Genomic DNA, 5,242 nt, shown 5'->3' with positions numbered 1-5,242 from the left:
ATAATCAAACCCAATTTAAATGGGAAACAGGTTTTGAAAATTATGCTTTCAAAAAAGGTTTCATAAGCAAAAATTCGAAATATACTAGAATACCATCTAAATACATTCCTAAAATTCAAGATCTAGAAGGAGAAAAAATGCTTGACCTAGATTGCAAAAGGAACGAAAAAGAAATTTTCGAAGATTGGATGAACTCTTTTCTATTAGAAGCTTATACGAACCCAAAGTTAAATGAATTATCTGAAATGGATATCTGGAACTTCATAGGTTTCCACACTAAAGGAACCATAAGAAATTTTATGTTATCAATAGATAACAAAATAATAGAAGAATTAGCTGAAAAAACAACAACTTATGATAGAATAGCACACATAATGAGGGTTCTATACAAAGAATTTTTTGGAAAAAATGTCATAAATCATAGAAAAGAAATTTCTGAAAAAGAGTATTTAGAGGCAAAAAATCATTTGGCCAATATTCAGATATTCGATCTTTGCTATATAGAATTCTATATCTGTGAATATAGAATATATTATTATAAATTAAAAGAAGAAGATAAAAATCATTATCTTAGCATGTATATCACAAAACTTCCATATCCTGCTAATGAAATTATTATGGGAAGGTTTATAAGAGAAATAAATAATAAAACAATTGAAAATAATTTCGGTGGAGCAACATTTGCTATAAAAGAGGAAATAAAAGAACGCTGTATGCAAGAAGCTACTCAGAAAAGATTTAATAATATAATTAGAATTTGTTGTCAAGATAATGAAGAAATTCCTCAAAAATATGGTTTTAATAAAAATATTCGGAAATACCATCCTTATAAAAATATACAAAGAAAAAGAAAATATCACTTTAAAAAAAGAAAATATTATCCAAATTGGAAAAAAAAGAGATATTTTAGGGAAAGAAGTATCAATAAAAAACAAAAGAACTATTGCCCAAATAAAAAAGAAAACTGTAAATGTTGGTACTGTCAAGAAGAAGGACATTATGCAAATGAATGTCCAAAAAAGAAGGATAAAAAAGGCCTAACTAAACAACTAGAAGTTGCAAAAACTTGTTTTATGGAACCTCTAGAAGAATCTGATGATGAACTAAAATATATTTTTGAATATGTCTCAGAAACAGAATCAGAGACAAGCTCAGGAACTGAGTAATAGTGCTACGTTTATTACTGTAAAAATTACAGAAAAATTTATTAATGCCTTCATAGACACAGGGGCAACAAAATGTTTTGCAAGTTCAAATATAAATTTTAACTGAAAAAAGTTAGAAAATCCATTAAGAATTAGAATAGCCGATAAATCTATACACAAAATTAATTTTAAAGCAGAAATGATTGAAGTCTTCATTCAAAATTACAGATTCATTATTCCATCTATATATAAATTAGAATCTGGAATAGATTTAATTATAGGAAATAATTTCCTAAAACTATATCACCCTTTTATCCAAGAATTAACATATATAGTTCTAAAAGCCCCATATGATTCCTCTCTAAATCAAAAGGCAAAATTAATAAAAATCCCAACTACTACTATAAACGAAATTTTAAAATTCAAAATATTTTCAATTCTAGAAGAATGTTATTTGAACTTATATTTCCAAATAAAAACGCCAAAAAATGACCTCGAAATTAAAATAGAAGAACTTTTAAATGAAGTTTGTGCTGAAAATCCTTTAGATATCAAAAATACAAACAGAGAATTAGTAAGCATAAAACTAAAAGTTCCTACAAGGGAAATAAATGTTCCAAATAGAATTCCCTATTCAGCTCGAGATAAGGAAGAATTTTCATCTGAATGCAAGGATCTTTTAGATAAAGGAATTATAAGACTAAGTAAAAGTCCTCATGCGGCCCCAGCCTTCTATGTTGAAAACAATAACGAAATTAAAAGAGGAAAACGAAGAATGGTTATTAATTATAAAAAAATGAATGAAGCAACCATAGGTGATGCTCATAAGCTCCCAAGAAAGGATTCCATTCTAGAAAAGATTAAAGGAGCAACTTGGTTTTCATCGCTCGATGCGAAATCAGGATATTGGCAACTTCGTTTAGACGAAGAAACAAAGAAATTAACTGCCTTTACTTGTCCAACAAAAGAATCAACATGAGTATTACTCTACGAATGGAATGTCCTACCTTTTGGGCTAAAACAAGCTCCAGGTATTTATCAAAGATTTATGGAAGAAAATTTAAAAGATTTAAATGATTTTGTTCTAGTTTATATTGATGATATACTAATTTTTACAAAACAAGATAAAGAAGATCATCTTCAAAAATTACTAATTGTCTTAGAAAGATGTAAGGAAAAAGGTTTAGTCCTTAGTAAAAAGAAAGCTAAGTTAGCAAAACAAGAAATAGAATTTCTTGGATTAATTCTATCTACTGAAGGGAAGTTAAAACTTCAACCAAATGTATTAGAAAAAGTAGATTTATTTCCTGATAAAATGGAAGATAGAAAACAATTACAAAGATTTTTAGGATGCATAAATTATATTTCTGATCAAGGATTTTTAAAGAATATAACAAATTATACTAAAAACTTATTTTCAAAAATAAGTATAAAAAAGATTTGGAAATGGGAAGAAAAGGATAGCCTGCAGATTCAAAAAATTAAAGAACTTTGTAAAAATCTCCCAGAACTTTATATTCCAAAAGAAGATGACTATTTAATAGTAGAAACAGATGCTTCAGACAAGACCTGGTCAGGCTGTCTAAAAGCAAAAAAAGCTGAAAAAAGCTTGAACAAAGAAAAAGAATCACTAGATTCTAAACATTCCTCAAAGGAATTATTATGCAGATATATTTCTGGAACATTTACACCAACAGAACAGAGGTATACTACCCATGAAAAAGAAACTCTAGCAGCAATAAAAACTATTAAGAAATGGAGGATTGATCTACTTCCAAAGGAATTTACATTACGAACAGACTCAAGTTATTTAACAGGTTTTATTAGATACAATTTACAATCTGATTATAATCAGGGTCGTCTGGTAAGATGGCAAATGTTTTTATTACAATATCCGATAAAAATCGAGTACATTAAAGGAAATAAAAATATTATTGCAGATACATTGACAAGAGAATGGAGTTCATTGTCAACACAATGAATCAGGAAATCCAGAAGCTTGAACAAGAGCTTGAAAGATGCAATCACTGTCAGCAGCTCAGAGCTCAAATTCAATCCATCAAGAAGGCCATGGAAGCCATGAAAGTAACCCAGCAGGCAAAATTACCTGCTTCAATACCAATGTTGGCAACACCATCAGAGTTCAGCCAGCTAAGCGTGGTGGACCAACCAAAAATTGAAAAAATTTCTGAAAATAAAACTTTGGCAGAAATAATTAAAAAATCAACTCAGGACAAAAAATATTATGTCATTTATAATGGCCCAATGAAAGGAGTCTATGATGATTGGGCTAAAGCAGCCCCATTTACTCACCAATCCAGAACTATTCACAAAGGAGGATTCTTGACAATAGAAGAAGCAAAAGAATCCCTCAGAGAATATGAAGTGCTCCATCCAGAGCAAATTTTAAAAAGAGCAGAAAAAGCTCCAGTCCAAATCCAAAGAACAGCCCAAGACCAAAGGACTGGACTAATGAAAAATATCCCTACAAGGGCTGAAATAAATGAAAAGAAAAGGGTCTGCAGATCAAACTGTAGAGAAACCCTTAACCTGATTCTAAACTGGTCTCTAGACAAAAGAGCAATATTGGGATATTATCCCATTAACAAAGAACAGCTAACAAAGCTGGTAATCTTCCCAGAGGCTTCACCCTCTGATACATATCAGTTTTTCCAATACGGATTAATTGGTACAATCTTAATTTTTGACAATTTAAATATTATTAAAGATTTTCCTGCAGGTTTTATAGATGCAGTGAAAAAGTTTAAAAATATGATCGATACAAGAGAACCCAGGGATATATCCCTAAAATTTACAAGTAGCCAGCCAATTTTCAATGAAGAAGGAGAATGTTTGATCCCAGCATTTCAAGTAGTCTTTATGTCAGTCTTCCCAGGAGACTTTCAACCAATAGAACAAGTTCAAGATCTATCAATTTATAGCAACGAAGGAAGATTGGCCAGCACATTAGCAAGGGTTTTCGAAAGAGCCCAAAAAATAAACAAAGAATCCAGAACAAGAATAAACTACAAAAGCAGAAACACTCTAATTGTTTCTAGTAAGAAAAACCAAATTGAATCAAGAGAAATGAGACTCCTAGTAGATTTTGAATCAGCATTTTACAACTTTTCTGGATTATTAGAAAAGCTTCCTGACGGGATAAGGAGGAATCTATGCCATTTGCTAAAGGACAAAGAAGACCATAGGTGCCAGCTGTGCGCCTCAGAAATGTCCGAAGAAAGCAATAATGCCGAAGACCCCACCCACGAGGGAAAAGAAGTGGATGAGACATCTGAGTCATCTATCAACATTATTGTTGAATGACGTAAGAGCTTACATCACAAAAGCACCAATAATGTAGTTGGTGCGAACTTAGTGCTCAGTGACGCATGCAATGACGTCACAAGAAGGGTAAGGATGGGATTTGTCCATCAGACCCAACCATTATAAATAGAGTGTTAAGTCATTTGTTAGAGGGCATCAGAAATCAGAAAGCAGGAGGCTAGAAGTACTCACAAGCCAGGAGGGCAAAGAGGAAGAAGCCAAGGCGATTCTGAAGTCTGACCACCAAAGTCATTAGAAAAATAATTCTAAGAAACTCCCCTCTGGAGTTAAATTGTAAAATCTCCCCTCTGGAGAAAAACACTATTGTAAAATAACATTAAATAAAAGTTCATCTCCAGAAAGGTACATCTTCATCTCAATCTCTTTATATTATGAATTACTTAGAAGATTTGGATATAACTGAAGAATCTGATTATTATAAAATAACTGCTTTACTTGATAGTGAAAAACAAGCTATTTTAAAATCAGAATTAGATCTCAAAGCAAATGAAAATTTTAAACAAAGCTTTCTAAAAGAAATTTTTAATAGAAAGAACATAATATATTATGGAAAAATGCAGTTTGAAGCACCTGTAAAAATAGAATCCGCTAATGGAGAACTTGAAATAGCTCTAATAGATGAAGAACAAATAAACGAACAAATAAAGAAAATTAAAGATCAACAAAAAAGATCTAAGATCGGATGGATTCATATTAGTACTATCCAAGTTTTAGTAAAATCAACATATATGAAATGAATTAATTCGCCAATA

This window comes from Arachis stenosperma, chromosome 9 (assembly GCF_014773155.1).
Source record: "Arachis stenosperma cultivar V10309 chromosome 9, arast.V10309.gnm1.PFL2, whole genome shotgun sequence".
Classification (NCBI taxonomy): Eukaryota; Viridiplantae; Streptophyta; class Magnoliopsida; order Fabales; family Fabaceae; genus Arachis; species Arachis stenosperma.
Note: the sequence above shows the minus strand (reverse complement) of the source record.